Source organism: Capra hircus, chromosome 22 (assembly GCF_001704415.2).
Source record: "Capra hircus breed San Clemente chromosome 22, ASM170441v1, whole genome shotgun sequence".
Classification (NCBI taxonomy): Eukaryota; Metazoa; Chordata; class Mammalia; order Artiodactyla; family Bovidae; genus Capra; species Capra hircus.
The window spans coordinates 48,285,514-48,304,231 of record NC_030829.1 but is presented as its reverse complement, the minus strand read 5'-3'; the positions used below and the strand labels follow the sequence as shown (position 1 = coordinate 48,304,231).

The following is an 18,718-nucleotide window of genomic DNA, read 5'->3' as shown; positions in this document are numbered from 1 at the left end:
ACGCAGTAAAGCTAGTAAAGTGTTTATCAGGAGGAGAAGGGGTCCGTGTGGACAGACTGACGGGGCACTCAGAGAGTCGGGCCCTCGTGATGGCCTGAGTCGCAGGTATGGGGCTTGTCTTCCAGGCCTCCTCAGCCAGGCATCTGCTCTGCCTGGCTCTGAGTGTGTGTTTGGTTCATCTCAGGGTCCTCCCACGCATGTGGGCATCTCTCCATCAGATGGATCCCGGCAGAGAGGCTGTGGGTGGCGGACATCAGATCTTGTGTCACTGGTGAGGTCTCTGGACAGCCGGAGCCTCCCCCAGCTGTGGGTCTGGGTTCAGTGCCAAAGCGCACCCCAGCCCCCCGCCCCCTGGTGTGGGGCCAGGGCCCAGGGGGCCAAGGGCCAGGACACAGGTGAAGGGCCTGTGTCCCCTCGTCACAGCCGGCCCATCTCCCCAGTGTCAGAGCAGGAGGCAGAGGAGAAAGGGAGGGCTGCTGTTCCCGTCGGTCTCATCTTGGGAACAGGAACTCCGTGATCAAGGGACATGCTCGGAAAATGGAAATATTTGGCCAAGCTTTCAGAGATTTAATTAAAATTAATATTATGCCTTATGGAAGCAGAAAACTCAGCACTGTACATGTGGAAGAATCCATTTAACCAATTAGCTGAGTCAAACAGGACGGTCCAGCCTCCAGCAAGGCCCCCACACTCCCTCCTGGGCGGAGCCGAGGCTGACACCACGGGCGTCAGACACGTGGCCCAGCCAGATGGGTGATGGGTGACGCGGTGAGCTGGAGTTTCAGAGAGACTCGGGAGCAGAGGATGGGCTTGCCATGCCTGCCTGGGTCCACCTCAGCAAGACTGCCTGGGAGTGTGGTCGCAAGATCATAGGCGAAGCTGCCGGCTGGCATTTTGAGGGGCTCCAGAGAGGTCCACCCCCTATGTCTCACTGCAGAAAGAGCTCATTGAGAGGCAAAGTCATAGACAAGAAATGACGAATTAGAACAGGAAGCGTGTGAGCTTCACAAGTGGGCAGACAAGAGGGTGCCGCACCCCAAGAACTCAGTGGGCTGCCGTTGTATAATCAAAGGAGAGTGGGGCTGGGGAAGACCACCTTCTTCCTCATTCTTGAGTAGAAGTCACGCTCCCGTCACCAGCCCCTCCTCCAGGTCGGGTGGGCGGTTTTGTCCCGACGAGTTCAAGCCAGGACGGTAGCAAATCATTCCAAGTCTCTGTACGGCGAGCGCCTTCCTGTCCCGGGGTCACTGACTCACTGAGCTTGCTGGACCAGGCGTGGGCCTCCTGCCACCAGCGTCTCGTCGTTTTGGGGGCACGTCTCCTGCTTCTGCTGCCTGGTTTTGCTTCCAAGCAGGCCTGCTGGGTTTTGTAGTCAAACCTGCTTTCTTGAGTCATCAGTAACTTACAAGGATCTCTCAGGCTTTTCCTACTTGCAGTCTCCTTGTGGGATTAATTATTTCATCGCCTGCTTTGTCCCTTCGCTCTAACAGACTTCCTTCCACGTTCACCAGCTGTGTGACTTCAGGCAGGTTACTTAACCTCTCTGGGCTGAAAGTGTCACTTCACACAGCTTGTAGGGAATGTTGGCGCTAACAGGCACAGAGCGGCCACAGCAAACTGCTTTTCCAGAAGCTGAATCCGGCAGTTTCCGCAGTTGCATTTTCCACCTGAATTTGCTCACAGTGTTTTGAAAGTTTTCTGTTCCCGTTTCCCACCGGACAGAATGGCAAGGATCCCACAGTTTGGTGCTTCTCTCTGTGGGCGAAGCTGTAGGGGAACAAGCATGGTGACGGGTCGCTGGTGGGGTGTAGACTCACGGCACCCTCACGAAAGGAAGCTGGCAGAATCCAGCAAAAGTACAAGTTCCAGGAATCCACTTTGAGGAGCTCGCCCTGTGGGCATACGAACAAAATGAGACGCGTGACGACTTTCGCTGTTTGTAACGGGAAGGACGGGAAAACCCACCTCCCCACCAATGGAGGGGGGCGGTCAGGGCTGCCTGATAGATACAAGAGTCCCACTTAAATCGGAATTTCAGATAAAGACCGCGCGCTTTTCAGTGTAAGTACACATCCAGGCGGTGTGTGCTGCAGTCTTACTCGCCGCCTGTGATGCCTCTCGGCAGGTAAATCAGCACTTCTCAACCAGGGCACTCAGGACACTGGATGGGATAGCGCCTCAGAGGGCCTTTCAGGAGCCCAGACTGGTCCTAGCGGTTCTCTGCCTGTGACCGTCTGAGTTCCCCAGAAGGGCACTTAGGATCCTGTGACCTGGTGGCTGGCATCCGCTCAGCCCAATGCCATCACTCCTTTGAGGCTCTAGTGATTCGGAAGGCATGATCCTAGCTTGCACAGGCCTAAATATAGGGAAAGAGAGCTATTGGCTCCTGTACCAAAGAGCCTTGGGGCTTCAGGCACAGCTGGACCCAGGAACACTGCCAGGAATCCATCTCTTGCTACTTCGGAGCTACGCCTGGCTCTCTGCTGGCCTCATTCCCCAGCAGGCAGCTTCAGACTCGACTTCCAGCAGCCTCAGCACCGCCAGCCCAGCGGGACCCTCCAGTCTGACATGCCCTGACCCTGAGTGGCTCTGCCGCAGCCACTCCCCACCGATCAGTTCAGCTGGGAGACGCTGGCCTCTCACTGGGCTTCCGTGGTGGCTCAGACGGTAAAGAATCTGCCCGCAGTGCGGGAAACATGGGTTCGATCCCTGGATCGGGAAGATCCCCTGGAGAAGGGCAAGGCAACCCCCTCCAGTATTCTTGCCTGGCAGGCTACAGTCCGTGGGGTGGCGAAGAGTCGGACACGACTGAGCGGCTAAGCACACTGGCTAGGAGTGAATCTTGTGCCCACACCTCGGCTCGGCGTGGGCAGAGTCAGCCCTGGGGAACCGCACAGACTGGGGAGCGAGGAGAGGGTTCCTGAGAGGGCAGCTGGCGGGGGAACAGGTGCTGAGGGAATGCCCTCCCGCCTCCTGGCCAGGCTCTGCCTCAGCGTCTGCCTCCTCCAGGAAGCCCTGCTGATCCCCTCCCTGCCTCCCGCCCCAGCGGCAGCTGTGAGAGTTGTGACAGAGGACACCCCTGGCCGGGCTGCACCCCGAGTGCTTTCAGGGTTTCACCCCGTTTAATCGATCAACTCCCCGGGAAATAGACACTGTGTAACCCCTCCTTTGGTGCTGAGAGCCAGGCCTTGACTAGACGTGCGAGGACGCCAGGCTGCAGGCCAGTGCTCCGGGCCTGGCTGCTCCAGTCCTCTCTCTAGATGGTGGGTGGGGGCGGAGGGGGGCAGGGCAGTGGTGCAGAAGGGGAGCTGGCTCCCGTGCTTCCTGGGGTGAGTTCCAAACGCCTCCCCCTGTTGTGGAAAGCCTAAGACCACAGTCCCGGGGTCAGGCAGACACGGGCCCTATTTCAGGGCTGTTGCCCTCTGGGCCACTGGGCCAGGCTTCTAAGACTCCCTTGTCTCTGAAGTGGGATGACCTCAGCACCTACCTTGTAGGGCTGAAGCAAAGATAACAGGACACAGCGCTCGGCCCTGAGCCGAAGCCTGGCACGGAGCAGAGCTTCATATGCGAGCTGTGGTGATGCCGGGGACGGGGTGCAAGCAATCTGCTCCCCTGCCACCTCGGAATAAAAGCGGGGTCCTCCCACCCCACGGAACTCACAGCCAGAGGAAGGGCTGGTTGGGGGACCCGTGCCCCTTCCATTCCAGTTAACCCCCTGCCACCTTCTCGGGAGTCGAGGCTTCTATGTACCTGTCTCAGAACACGGTGCCCCAAGAGCGAGAGAAGCTGGTCCAGCACTGCGGTTGCCATGGAAACCATTGAATGTAAATTTCATTTTCTGCCTTGCCCAGCTAAGCTATCGATTCAGCAAGAGGGAAAGAAATTGGGAGCAGTTTCCTTCCCCAAGTGAACCAGAAGGAAGTGTGGTCAGGTGTAGCGAAACCTCTCAGAGGAGAGGGTGGAGTGGGGTCAGCTGTGCTCACCTCCCAAGGGGCAAAGCGGGAGGGGCTCCGTGGAGGGTGTCTGCTCCCGTGAACCCACTGGCACAGGGAAGCCACACTCCGGTGGTCCGATCCCAGCTCTAGACCACCAGCTATGTGAGCTGGAGAAAGGGCTGAGCCTCTCTGATTCTTCATGTGTTAAAAAAAAAAAAAAGTTGAGAAAAGCTGCAAGCTGGTCACGCTGCCCTGGGAACATGCTCACCCCTTCCTCTACAGCCTCCCCCAGCGCGCTCTTCTCCTTTCCAGCTGAAGTCCCCTCCGTTGTTGTCACCCGTGACATTCAGCACCCACAAGAACGCTGTCCCCGGAAGCTGCCGTGAGAAGCCTGAGGTCCCATGAAAGGAACTAAGGGGGAGACGTTGAGGAGAAGGGACCCGGGACAGGTAAGCTTTCACGGGGCAACCCGGAGTGGAAACCTGGTCCATGATCGCAGGCAAATGGACCACGGGGTGTCCAGCGCAGACACAGACAAACAGCATCCTTGCCCACTATGGGGCTCTAGCCTGGCTATGCCCTGTGCCCCCATCCCCTCCCCCAGCACTGGCACCTGCACCCCCGTAGGTCTCTCAGAGGCCGACCCCTCCCCTGCTGGCTGCAGGGCGGGCAGGGGGCACAGCTCCCTCAAGTCCTGGGGCTGCGGGCTCTGCCCCTGGTGAAGGGGCTGCCTTGGCTGCGCGACTCGCCAAGGAGGCCCTGCCACGCGCAGCGCGGGCATCATGGACACACTAATTGGGAAGGGGGTTGAGCAGAGAGCTTTAACGAGCTGCCTTGTCGTAGCTCTAGCAGGCTGATGTTATTTACAGAGATTCTGCTAATGAGGTGCCTGTCAGAGGGGGAGCCCATGAGGGGGAGGGGACGCCGGCCAGCCGACGGCAGAGGGATGAGGACAAAGCCTGTTCGTGCCCAGCTCTCTGGGCCACGGGATCCAGCTCCTCATCCAGGAATTGCGGGGTGCCAGTGAGGCTCATGCCAGGAGCCCAGGCCAGGCCAGGCGCTCACCTGGCCAGCCCCTCAGGGACGGCAGGTGCACCCAGCCCCACCCGATGTGGCCAGAGGTGCCTGTGTCCATGAGGAGAAGCATCAGAGAGGAGGCCGCTCCCTGCCCACCGTGCTGTGTGCCCCTGGACACGCAGGAGCCCTTAGGAGGGGCGTCCCCGAGCCCAGTTAACACACCCATTCTCTGGGTTGGGCCTGGATGGGCCAGGGTCCCCCAGCCACCCCTCAAGGCCTCCTCCCCGAGGTCCATGCCAGTGGCTGGGAGGTCTCAGCTCTGCCCCTGGCAGAGGGGAGCTTGCTTGCTCTGGGTCACCTGCACCCCCCCAGTCCACCCACCGCTGGCCGGGGACTGTGCTGCCAGCTGTTTCACTGGGCTCAGCCTGTCAAAGGGATGGTCAGTCTGCAGCAGAGGGTCAGTTTGTAGCCAACATAAGGGCTCTGACCCTCCGTCTCGGTTTTCCCACCTGCAAAATGGGATTAGTAAAGCAGGCCTTTCTGGAAGACGGCGGGGTCCTGAGAGAGGCCGTGACAGTGCCTTGTCGTCCACAGTAGCCCTCTGGGTGCAAGGCTGACACCAAGCTCCCGGTGCCGGGGGCAGAGGGGGACACCTCGCTGGCTGTGCTCCCGTCCCTCTGGGCCTGGGTCTCCTCCTCTCCACTCTCACCGCCAAGACTGGCATCTTTAATTATAATGTCTGCGAGTCTCTTTAGGAGCGGTGTGGCTCCTCCTGACAGCCACCTATTCAAAATGAAAGGCACTCAGAACTTTGCGAAGACTCAAGTCTCTGGCAGGGGGGAATGCATTAATTGCTGAGTATTGCTATTCGCTCTGATGTGGTCACAAAGAAAATCTTGATGTGTATATTTAAGAGACCAGCGTGAGGCTGGCGTCAGAGCCAGGAGCTCGTCTGGGAGCAGCCAGGCCCCTCCTCTCTCCACACAGGCAGCCCGGGGAGGGGGGCATCCCAGGGAGGTCAAGGGACTTGCTGCAGGGCGCCGCACCCGGGCGGTAGAGCGAGGCGGCTGCCCGCGGGCTCTCGCAGCCTCCGCACAGCAGCTGGTTGATCCAGAGAGCACAGCCCTGCGTTCCTTCCACGCATCAGCATCCTTCTGCGGTGCTGTCTGCCCTGCAGGGCCACTGCGCTGGCAAGTGCCGCCTGCCAGGGGGCCTTGTCCTGGACAAGGAGCCTGCAGAGACCCTCCTCTGAGGCTGGAGATCCACCCCTCTGTTACCAGGACGTGGGCACAGCCCCACTGAGCTGCCATCTGTGGCAGCCGGCTGAGACGCAGGTGCCAAGTGCCGACCACAAAGACTGCGTCCAGCGCCAGAGCCCAGCGGGCAGATGGGGTAGCCCTCAGGGGCACAGCCCTGGGCAGCCGGGCGCGCCTCCAGCCTCTTGGGAGGAAAGCCACTGCAAGTGGACGGAGCGCTGTTTCTGAGCTCAGCTGTCAGCTCGAAGCCCGGCGAGACCCTGCCCCTGCCGGACACCCCAGTGACCTACTGACCCTCTTCATTTCCAACTCTGTGTCTGCCAACGTGAGCACCAGGCTGGACCGTGCTGGCTGGGTTGGGGCCTAGCGAGTGGGCGTGTGATGGGTGCAGCCCAGGGCTGCCCGCTGTGCAGAAAGGCAGCCGGGTCTTGACCAGCAAGCACACAGCTCCAGGCCGGCGCCTCCACGGACGGCCCATGTGAAGGGCCCCTGGGCCAGGAAGACCCTCTGCGAGCCGGGCTCCAGGCCACGGCGCTTCTGATGGCCTGTCTCCTCCCTTCTCTTTGCAGAAGGCTGAGACCTGCGCCCTCCCCTCTTCTCTCTCGTGGCGGTCCTGGTAATAAGCCCCTTGCATTTCCAGCTCCATCATCTTGGCATCAGGTCCCCCGGGGCCCCAGCAGACAGAGTGTCACCCTTTCTCCAGCTGCAGGCAAGCCTTTGGGAGGTGCCACACTGCAGGGCCCGTGGGGAGCGGCTTCCAGTGTGGCTCAGGCCCCTTCTGCCTCCCCACATCTTGCAGAGCAGCCAGGCTGGGTCCCACTGGCGTGCCCGCCCCAGCTCCTTTGGGTTCCACTGCCCGTGGCTGCCCCAGGCTGGGTCCCACTGGCGTGCCCCCCGCCCAGCTCCTTTCGGTCCTGGGCCTCCATCTTGCTCATGGGTGGAGCAGGCAAGCTGACACCCACCGACCACCAGAGGAGGCACCCACTTTCAAAGGACAGGACCCAGGAGTGTGAGATTTAAGGTCCATTTCATTAGACTCTAGATGATCATGGGTGAAAAAGCCTCACACTGGGATGGTTCAGGTGGAGGGCTGGGGTTGAAAGGCCCTTAGGCAGGGGTGTGGAGGCCACAGCCATCTTACAGCCAGGCAGAGGGTGCCCAACGTGCCCCCGCCCCCAGCCCCTCACCCTGTCCCCGGCGATTCCAGGACCAATGCCAGGACCCGATGTGAGGAGAGGGACACCCAGGAAGGCCCAAAGACCACCCAGGCAGCCAGAGGGCGACAGGGGGGCTATGATGCCTATGATGCGGGTGGTGGTGGGTGCTGACGCCCTCCTGTCCCGCCCCACCCCTACCCCCACCACTGCTAGAGAGCCCTCAGGGACCCCCCTCTGGGGAGAGGGCAAGCGGAGACACACAGGGGGTACCCCCAGAGACCCCTACTTGAGTCAGAGACCGGACAGGACGAGAGACAGAAGGCCAGCAGAGCAGGACGGAGGCGGGAGGGGAGGAGAGCAGCCGAGTGGGGGAGGCAGGGGTGCGGAGAGCCGAGGACCGCGGAGAGGCGCGGGGAGCCCAGGGGGGACAGTGGGCAGCCGGGCTGGCGGGCGGGGCGGGCGTGCGCCCCCTGGGCCGGCTCACCTGGCCGTGCTCACCTGGGCCGGCTCACGGGGCCGCGGTCCCGCGCCTGGCCGCCCGCACCCTCTTTGTCCCGCGGCTGAGCGCGTTCCGGCGGGCCGGGGGCGCCCCCTGCCGCCCCCGGAGGGTCGTGCTGCAGAGCGCGCTCAGCCCCGCGCGAGGGCGGCCCGCCGCCGCCTGGACCGTCCACTGCCGGCGGGTCAGTGGGGACCAGAGACAGGACAGCGCGGCAGCGGCCGCGCCAGGACCCGGGCCAAGCCCCCGGCTCGCGGTGCGGACGCCGGGGCCGCCCGGGGCCGCGGCCGTGGGGCCGAGCGCAGCTGCGCGGACGGCGACCAGCACCTGGAGGAGCCAGCCGGACACTGAAGGAGCGGAGGCACCCAGCTCCCGGCCCGCAGCCCCTCCCGGAGGAGCCCATGCCCGGCTTTGCCAAGTGTTCATATTTTTCTAAAGAAGCCAGAAAATTAGATTTCTATGGGAACGCCCCACAGTTCTGTAGCGTTTCTGAAGAGCGTGGGGGAGAGGGTTTGGCCCAGCTTGGAGTGAACTAAAGTGCCCCCCTCCTATTTCAGCCAGCGCCCTCTGGCCCCTCCGTGGGTATTGCCCTTAAGATTTTTCATGGCTTAAAACATTTATTGAGAAAGGACCTCTGTGTCCCTGTTAGCATCAGAAAGCTTGTGCCCTGGACGATGAGAGCCAGGTCATGGCAGAGATAAAACGGGGCCAGACACAGAAAGCCTGTCCTTGCTCCGCATCACAGCCACTCCCCAGAACTGCTGACCCTGGGGAGTGGCCTCCGGGGGTCTGGGGGGCCCACCCCGCCCATGCTGCCCACTCTCAGCTCCACCAGGGTGGGGGACCAGTGGGCAGGGCCTCCCTAAGATGCAGGTACAGAGGCTTCAGGGCCTGGCAGACAGGAAGCAGGAGACAGCGGGGACAGTGCCTGGACGAGGCCTCTGGCAGGGCCTCCATCCTCTTACTGCTTCCTTAGGGGTCCGCTGTGCAGCGCGGGGGCAGGGCTCCTCCTGACAGCCGTGGAGGAGAAGCAGGGGGGTCCGTGGGGGACACAGAGGCAGGGGATGGAAGAGGGAGCCGGGAGGGAGGAGGGTCTGGGGTCCTGTGCCCCACAGACCCTGCCCACTTGGATCAAGATGGATCTCCGCCTGCCCCGTGGCCTCACGTCCAGCCTGCTGACCATCTCCCCTGCGGATCAGCCTGGGAGGAGGGAACAGGTGGCCAGGGTGCCAGTGTGAAATGGGGCATCCTGCTTGGGGAGCCCAGGCAGAAACCGGGGAGGTAACCCGACTGGGTGAGGGGAGGCAGGCCATGGAGCAGCCACCCCAAGGAATATTAGGCCACCTATAAAAAAATTTAATTAACTCTCCACCAATAAGCTTAGAGAGATTGCTATACAGTATTGTCGAGTGAGAAAAGCAATTTGAAGATAAGTAGGTATAATACGATCCATTTTCATAAAACAATGACCAAACCACACAGTGCATACATACAGCTGCGTCCGTCTGTGCAGGACTTTGCTGAAACAAAGGCAACCACAGAAGGATGTGTGCTGGACAGGTAACCTGCGTTTTCTTCCCAGAAGTCTACTGTCGGGGAAGAGGGGCTAGAGAAAAAAGGACGTGGAAAATAAAGCCCGTCTTTTGAAAGAGGTATGACCACAGCCACGCGCGTCCCGGCATCACCCATCACCGTGGCTGGGCTTGGGGGGAGTGGGTCTCGGCGGTTCCTGCCTCTCGTCTCCCGTGGCTGCTCCTGCCTGATGACCCTCTCTCACTGCCGACCACACACACACACACACACACACACACAGCCCACTCCCCACAGCCCCCATCTGGATGACCCTCTCTCACTGCCGACCACACACACACACACACACACACACACAGCCCACTCCCCACAGCCCCCATCTGGCAGCCCTGAGTGTCCTGAGAGAGAAGGACGTTCCCAGCGTGGCCCCCTGCCACCCCCGAAGCCTCGGCCCTGCCCACAGCACATGGCCTGTGTCCCCGACCTCTGAGTCCCCTCAGCCCTGAGCCTTGCACCAGTCAGACGTTTGCTGTGTTCCAGTCATAGGTCTAAGCACTTGGCATTTATTAAAAGCATGTAATCCTCACAACAACCCTATAAAAGTGGATAATGGGAATAAATCCAGTTATATTTTGCAGGTAGGAAAACGCAAGCACAGGAAGGGCCGTGCTTTGCCTTTTAAAGTTGCGCCACACGCTGGTGGCCTGAATGGCCCCCGAGCCAGCACTCTCGAGCCTCTGCACTGACCGCCACTGTGCGTAGCCTCAGTCCTCCCTTGGCTGAATCCTGATGGCTGCTAGATCTCAAGTGAGATCTCACCTCCTCCAGGAAGCCTTCTTTGACCCCCGAGTCTGGGTGGACCAGTCATTCCTCCATTGTAGCAGGCCTCATCCTGCACTGTGGCCCGTGACTCACAACAGGCAGGGGCCTTCGTTGACTCTTCTGAAGACGGGTCCTGAGTGCTTGGCACAGGGAAGGCCTGCGTGAGCAGCTGAGTCAGGATGTACTGGCTGAAAGAGTGAGTGTCAGCACCTGAGCCGGGCTGCGTGGCCCACGTGTGGGGTGGGGAGGGGAGGCCTGGGGAGGCCATTCAGCACCGTGGACAGCTCCTCGGAGCCGGGTGCTGGGCTGGGGTCTCTGATCTCAGGGAGGCTCTGAGACCCAGCTTGGGCAGGACTGTCCAGGCACAGAGGGTCAGCTGGTTTGCCTGAGCACACAGATCGAGGCCAGGGTTCGGGGGAGTCTGAGGGCTGGAATAAGCACCTCCCCAGGTAGAGGAGCGCCCCCACCCCAGGGTCCCAGCCTTAGTCACACCCCATCTCATACTTACTTCCCAACCAATGCGAAGTTTTAAAAAAGTAGTTGGAGAGCCTGTTGGAACCAGCACCAGATCTGTGTGTTTTCTCAAATTATTGAACTAGAAAGAAATGAAAGCATCAAAATACTCTTTGTATCAGGCTTGAATGGAGCGGCTGCCTCCCTCAGCCCAGGCCTCTCCTGACGGGAATGATGAAGCGGCGGGGAGACAGCGGATTGAAAGGGAAGGCGGCTCAGCGGGGAGGCTCAGATTGCCTTCCCAGACCACAGGCGAGCTGGGAACCAGGAGAGCAGACAGCGAGATTGACAGGGGAGGGGAGGGGAGGCGGGAGGGAAGGGGCCCTTGGTGGGGGGGCTGGGGCACAGAGCAGCGCTGTCCTCTGCCCGCAGTGGGGGATCCCACGCCCACACCGGCAGGGGGGGGCAGGCCAGAGCCCGCAGCCCGCGGTGGGGTAAGGACGCCAGGAGCCACGGCCCCAGGACGGGGCGGGGGCGCGGGGTGTGAGGGAGGAGGTGGCCAGCTCAGAGGACAGAAGCAGGAAACCCTCAGCCCTCGAGGGTCCCTGACAGCAGGGCTGGCCGGGGTCCCAGCCTTGGGACAGACCCGCCCTCAGATGGACCGACAAGCTCGGTCACCCCGGGTCAGGAGCGTCCCTCAGGGGCGGAACCCTGGGGCTGGAGCACCCCGCTCCTCAGCAGGTGCCACGGGCTGAGCACCCACCCCAGCGTATTCATCCCACACCCTCCTCCCGCCTCACCGGTCGCCTCTCCAGATGCACCCCCCCTGAACCCCCGCCCTGTCGCCAGCCCTGGCCTGAACATGCCTCCAGCTGAGCCCTAGAGGGACCCGGGGTCTGACCCCCGCACCCTGGGACTGGCTCTCTGCCTGGTGTTGTAGACGCCTCTCCGGGTACTAGCGCGTTTCGTCCTGAGAACCACCCCGTGCCACAGGTGGGGAACTGAGGAAGGGGGCGGGCACAGAGCTTGCAAGAGGCCAGATCCCCCCACTCCGCTCTCAACACCCTCCTGCCCCTGGTGATGTGTGAGCATGTGACCGTGAGTGTCCAGGGGGCCCATCCCCCTGGAGGGAGGGATGGGGAACGGTGTCCCTTCTCCTGCAGGGAGCCCTCTCGGCCCCGGGAAGGAAGGCACTGGGGGTCCCCAAAGTCTGACAGCACCACCAGAGCGCACGGCAGCCTCGCACGAGAGCTGATTCCCTCGGTTGTGATGACTGGAGGAGCTGCTGGCTTCTGACTGAAGCATAATTACCGGGAGACCTCCGTGAAGTAATCCACCAGATAATTACATGGTGGCGGTGGGGGTGCGTCCTGCTCTGGAGGTAGAAAGGCAGCGTTTAATTTCGAGGGGCACACCTAATCCTGTAATTACTCAGTATAGTCCCAGGCTCGCGCCCACCTGCCTCCCCGGGTCGGCTGGACCTGCAGAACCACAGCCGGTAAGACCTCTTCCCAACGTGGAATCAATCAGGGGTGCGGGGCAGGGCGCTGGGGGTGACACTGGGGCCTCCCCGAGCGTCTGCGGGGGAACTACCCTGGGAGCCACAGGTACAGAGAGAAATAGGCAGGATGGGAAGGAGAGCCTTCCTCCGTGTGCGAGAGGGAAGCCTCCAGGGCCCTGGGAGTCCGGAGTTCTGACAGCGCTCAAACGGCCGGCGTTTCGCCCTAAGACCCGCTTTCTTTGTTCCGGGCGGGGGGTGGGGGGGCGCTGAGCCACGTGCACACACATCTTATCACAAGTAGAGCTCCTAACAGACAACCCCAAGCAAAGGCTTTGAGAGCAAACCCCACAGCTCATCTCCTGCGGTCAGGCGGCTGCTCTGCTTGAGCTGGGACTCACCCACAGGACAGGTGACGCTGCCGGGGTCCCGGCCATGCGTGTCTGGTCCACCTCGGGCCAGTGGGGACAGGCCAGGGCAGCTGGGCCCGGCAGGAGCCACGGTGGATGGTACAGGCTTCCTGAGACCTGGACGGGGAGCCAGAGCCCGGTCACCTGCCCTATGTCCACCGACCAGCGCGGACCCAGCGCCCCCGGGGCCACCCCACGTGCCGGGAGCAGGGTGCAGAGGGGCGAGCCGCGGGTCCTTGTCTGTGACCTCTCCAGCACGGCCTGCCTCCCGGGGTTACTGCAGGATTCATGGACCAGGCTCATAGGGTTCTCTGCACGTGCACGTGTTCAGGAAAGTGGAGGCGCCTTCCTGCTGCCTGACCCCCAGGCCGCAGCCTTCTCTCTGCGGAGGCAGACGTGGAGGAGGCCAGGCAGCCTGGATCTGGGGTGGAGTCAGGGCCCCTACCCAGCCTGCCTCTAGCTCCGCCACCGTGTGACCAGCTGGTCACCCCCCTAAAGGCCCAGGTGTCTGCGCTGAAAAGTAGGGGTGACGGCCTCCACCGGGCAGCGCAGGGACGCCCGGAGAGACTGGCCCCGGCCCTGGCCACTGGCTGCTCCTCTTTCCAAGTTTTTAGTTTATTTTTGGCGGCACCGGTCCTCTCTGGTCGGGGAGTGGGGGCTGCTCCCTGTCTGCCGAGCCTGGGTTTCTCACGGCGCTGGCCCCGCTTCTTGCAGAGCTCGGGCTCTGGACGAGAACACAGGCTCTGCAGCTGCGCTGAGGCAGGTGGGATCTTCCCGGACCGGGGATCAAACCCGTGTCCCCCACACGGGCAGGCAGAGCCTTGACCCCTAGGCCACCGGGGAGTCCTGCTGCGGCCTCTTCAGTCCTGGAGAATTTCTCTAGTGCCGCTTTCTGCAGGTTCCACAGGATACAGGAAAAAAGCTTCCCTCTCATTTCCCAAAGACGACATCATTCTACAATATGGAAATGCTTTCCTAAACCAGGCAGTTCCTCATGGAGATTCTGGTACATTCTATGCTACACATCCCATCCTGCCCTCACCCCCTCCCCAGCCTCCATCTCCCCTGGTCCCTCTCGCCCTCCCCAGCCTCCATCTCCCCCTCCTTCTCCCCCTCCCCTTCCCCCAGCCTCCATCTCCCCTCCCCCAGCCTCCATCTCCCCCTGGCCCCCATCCCCTGCCAGGCCCATTTCCCCCTCTTCCCCTCCCAGGTCCATCTCCCCCCGACATCTTACCCTGCCCCCCGCCCCTCCCCACCCATCCAGGCCCCGGCTCCCCTGTGAGGGGCCATCTCTCCTGTTTCCCTGACCCGCTCTCCATCTTCAGCCCACTCTGCCTGATCCAGGTCTCTGGCATTGGGCCCCGAGGCCTGGGGTCCCTGACCCGCAGGGATGAGGGACCTAGCCATGCCGTGCCCTCCCCTCCTTGGGGACCTGCGGGGCTCAGACCCCCCAGCCTGCTCTGGCTTCAGCCTGGGCCCCAGCCCGCCCACTGCAGTCAGGCCTGGCCGCTTCCCTCGGGCCACAGCCTCACATCAAACCCATGCTCATTAAGAGGCGCCGTGTGCGCCAGGGTGACATCTTTATTCGTGCGCCCGGAGACTTCAAAGCCTTCAGGAGATCTCCTCAGTGGATTAGACATGAAAAATGTTGGAGATGAGACAAGCGAGAAAGCAGACGGCCGCTCCAGGCGTTAATTAGGCAGGGGGTGGGGGCTCCAGCCGAGGTGAGGGGCGCAGGGCAACCTTCTCAGGGCTGAGGAGTCCACCCTGCAGCTGGCTCACTGCGGCCGCAGCCCTGGGGCACCTGGAGGTCAGAACCTGCCCACCTGCCGGCCAGGCCTTTGTAGGTGGAACAAGGCTGGGCCCTCCAGGGAGACCACTCCATAGCCAGGGTCCCCCGCTGCCTGCAAGCAAGGACTGATTCCCAACCACGTGGGTCTCTGAGCCCGTGGTAGGGAGGAGGAAGGGGGCTTGGGCCACCCCAGGAGCTCCAGGTGGCCAAGGAGGATTGAGGCTGGGGGCCTGGGGGAAGGCAGGCCGCCCTCTGCTCACGGGTCCCTGCAGGGTGCCCCCTGGAGATGAAGCAGGACAGGGGGTGCAGGGGTCTTCAGTGGGGCAGTGGGGTCATTCTTAGGACTTCCACGATATGTGGTGGCCCTGGGGAGGAGCCAGGAGCCACGGGCCGCAGTCCTGCTGGGAGACACAGACGTGAAGTGGGGGGGCCCAGAGGAGGTGGGGGAGGGGGCCTGCATGGGGCAGGGGCAAGCTGGGCCCCCAAGGGGAAGGCACAGAGGAGGAGCTGCATAGAGCACGCTGAGCTCAGGCCAGGGGGGCCCAGGAGCCTCCCGGCTCTCTAGGTGAGATGCTGAGATGGGAGCCTCAGGCCTGGAGCCCGTGGGGGGCATCCTCACAAGACGTGGGGTCAGGGATAGGCCAGGCTGTCACCAGTGTCCTGTCCCCAGGGAGACTGTCTCAGGCCTTGGGGGCCTGGGCCTCCACTGGGGCTGGAAAGGGAGATGAAAGCAGCCATGCCCGAGGGGTGGGGGCCCCGGGTCTGACCCTGAGAAGCAGCGGAGCAAGGACCCGGGGAGGACTGCCTTGGGGGCTCAGCGGCCACAGGGGACCCGTGTCTGGCCCTGGAGGACCCGTTGCTCCACCAGCTGAGGTGCTTACGGACCATCCTCCCGGCTTTGCGCGGCCCCCGCCCGTAGCCGGGGGACGGTGGACATCGGGCCAGGGGGCAGGCCTCTGGCGGTCCCCACCAATGTTCCCCAGAACATTTCCAAGGGGAGATGTCAGGGCAGAGGGCAGCTGAGAAGGGTCATTCCTGGGCCCTCAGGCCTGCGAGACAAGAAGGGAAGGCTGTCTAAACACGCCTCTCGCCACCAGGCAGGCCGGGCCAGTGGAGCTATTGATTGGCCCGTTTGGGGTGTCGGCTTTGATTATGTGTGTCGCCTGGGCGACCAGTCTCATCAAGGGGCAGCTTCAGGGTCTCCTGGCAGGGGGTGCTCGTCCAAGGCCCCTGCCTGGTGGGGGGCGTGTGAGCTGTGTTACATCTGAAAGTATCAAAGGAGAAAGAGGAGGAAGTCTTCAAGAATTATAGGCGCCCCAGCTGGAAGGGCCCTATAGCCACGCGCCCCCCACCCCGCCCCGGGTGGGTGCCTGGACCCCAGATGGGGCCCTTGGCCTGCGAGCAGAGCAAGCCAGGGGCGGGGGGGTGGGGGCGGGAAAGCTCTGCAGAGACCTCTCCAACTCAAACTGAGCTGCTTCCCTTTGTTCAGGCCCAGTGCCGTCTGTAATTAGAAAATAAATTACTTTGCCTCAAAGAAGCGCGCCTGGTCCTAGCAGCAGGATAAGGGGCTCAGAGGCGAGGAGCCGTCCACAGCCTGACAGGTGCAGAGCCGGCACCTGAGGCCCCAACGAGGTGAGGGGGCAGGGGTCCGGGAGGGGGTGGTCAGGGGACAGCAGCTGGGCTCCCACTGACCCTCAGAGTCAGCAGAATCCGGGAATCCTGGAGGAGATTCTGGGCCTCCTTGTCCCCTCCCCTTCTGCATGTGAGGTGCTGGCATGGGCCCAGATGTCCTGAAGGGCAAGGCCCCCACCGGGGGCCGCCTGTGGTTATCACCCCCCAGCCTGTCTGCCTTCACCCACCCACTCCGGCCACTCACCCCCACCCCAGGCCTTTCCCCTGCCTTCCCGTCTGCGTGGAGATGTCCCTACACTGAGGCCTCTGCCCTGGAAGTCTCAACTCTCGGGGTCCCTTGCCAAACACCCCTCCCTCCTGCTCCCTCCAGAGCCTGTGTCTTTGTCACTCGAAGACAGATGCTGGGACTTTTTCCTGTGCTGTCTCTCCCGTCCCCCCAGATATGCTCAGCCCAGGGCTCCCAACTGCAGACCCAGGGTCCCCGGGGACAGCCCTAGCCTGCCTGGAGTTTACTTCCCTGGGTCTCAACCATCTTCGGGGCACCCCCAGCACTGGGAGGGTGAAGCGGGCACAGAGGGGCTCCTTGGAGGCACCTGGGGCCGGGCAGATGTTCCCTGGGGCAAGGGATCCCGGGGGACGATCCAGCGGGAAGATGGTCTGTGGAGAGCCCCTGCAGGCCTGCGGCAGAGACCCACGCGCCCAGAGAGGGGGAGGCCGTGGACACGCTGGTGCCCCGTGTGCCAGCACACCCTCGCCCAGGTGGGAAGGTCCTGGGCTTGGGGACCTGTGGGGCCCCTGGCAGTTCCAGCCACCCCCCACCCCGGGAGGGGCACCCAGCCCAGCGAGCTTCAGTCCCGCCAGGCCTGTGTAGCATCCAGGAGGTTCAGACCCAGCATGTGACCTGGCTCACACATTTCTCACTGTGGCCTTCAAGTTGCCCACAAGGTGTTTCTGAGGGCGAGTGAGGGATCGACCCTGACGTGACCCCCAGGTCTGTAATGTTAGAGATGCCCCCCAGCTGCTGTTGGAGGGCTGAGATCGCCGTGCAAAGTGACCCGCAGAGGAGGCACCCCCAAGGCCACTCGCCCCAGAGGTGACCACGTCCTGACGTCCAACAACCCAGAGGCTTTGTTCTGGCTTTGGGCCTTGAGGCCGCTAGCGCGGGGACACCCAGCCTCCGGGGCCTGATGCTGCTACGTGAGGTGGAGCTGAGGTCACGACGGTACAAATGAAGTGAACAGTAGACGCAACGTGCTTGAGTCATCCCCAAACCTCCCCCCGTCCTGGGTCCGCGGAAAACCCTCCCCGAAACCCGGTCCCTGGCCCCGAGAGGCTGGGGACAGCTGCCCCAGCGCGTGCGTTTCTCTCCATCAGGGCCGACATCGTGAGTTTGGGTCCGTGCCCTCAGTGGTCGGTTCTCGGGCGTCGTCCATCCAGGCTCCTGGGCACCTAAGGCGTTTCTGCTGTGCATGGCCCCGGGCATGGGCCTGCCAGCTCGTGGGGCCAAGGGGAGTCTGCGTGGTGGGCGGCAGCTGTCAGCCACTCGGGGTGGGTGTGGGCTCACCTCTCCCACCCCCACAACACCTGCGAGGGTGGGGGGAGCCCCTTGTACCCCTGCGGGGTCTGCCCTGCATGCGGCCTGCAGAGGTGCGTGAACACTCAGTGGACCCCACCTATTTTACTCCATACCTCCATGCTGACAGCACAGGGTAGCCATTCACAAGTATTTGTTGCGAAAGGCAAGAAGAGGGTGGGGAGGGAGGAGGGACAGGGAGGAGCCCCGGAGGCCAGAGGATCCAGCAGGCACTGGCCAGCCCCCAACGACTCCGCAGGCAAAGAGCAGAACAACCTGGGCACTCTGACAGCTCCTGCTGGGATGGACGAGCCCCTGGAGGCTCGGCAGGAGGTGGACACCTCCGGACCAGCGCAGCCTCGCGGGAAAGGAGAGTATGGAGGACAGAGACGCGTCCCAGGACTGCCTGTCTCAAGCGGGGAGACGGGCCGGGAGCTGCCTGGGGAGGTCACTTGGAGGGCCGGGAGATGTGGGGCTGGGGGCTGGCTGACCCCTGCCCCCACTTTCTTTGGGGGCACACGAGCTCTGAGATGGGGGGGACAGAAGATCAGAGGGACCGGGGAGCCAGGGGCCAAGGAGCCACGGGGCCAAGGCTGGTGGGCGCATGTCTGGCGTCAGGAGGACAGACACTGCCGGTGGCCAAGGCTGGCGGCCAAGAGGACAGAGCCATCATCCCAACACACACGCCGCTCGGTCATCAGCGTCTGCTCGCCTCTCTCCACCTGCTGCCTCAGGCCCTCTGCACGGCGGTTCGGCGCACAGAGGTCCTTAGACCCACTTCAGAGACAGGTAAACTGAGGCACGGGGAGGTCATCCCAGAGAGCGAAGGGTGGGAGCACCCAGCAGTCCCACCTGGACTCCCTGTTCTCAGACCCTCACAAAAAAGTGCAGTGGACCCTGATGTCTCTCCTTTCTCTAACATTTTTTTAGATTTATTAGTTTTGTCTCTGGCCGAGCTGCATGTCTGTCGCCGCACACTTTTCTCTCGTTTTGGAGATCGAGAACAGGGCTGCTCCGTCGTGGACACCGGCTTCTCACGGCAGTAGCTTCTCTTGTGGTGGTGCACGGGCCCGTAGTTGTGGCTCCATAGTTGTGCCCCACGGGCTCAGCTGCTCCGTGGCACGTGGAATCTTCCCTGACCAGGGAT

At 62.5% G+C, this 18,718-nt stretch overlaps 1 long non-coding RNA gene across 1 annotated transcript; it reads left to right on the top strand.

Annotated features, from left to right (window-relative positions):
* LOC102172429 lies at positions 12,082–15,992 on the top strand. Its single transcript, XR_001297574.1, has 3 exons — positions 12,082–12,164; positions 13,473–13,580; positions 15,902–15,992. It is a non-coding gene; the product is annotated as an uncharacterized LOC102172429 (long non-coding RNA).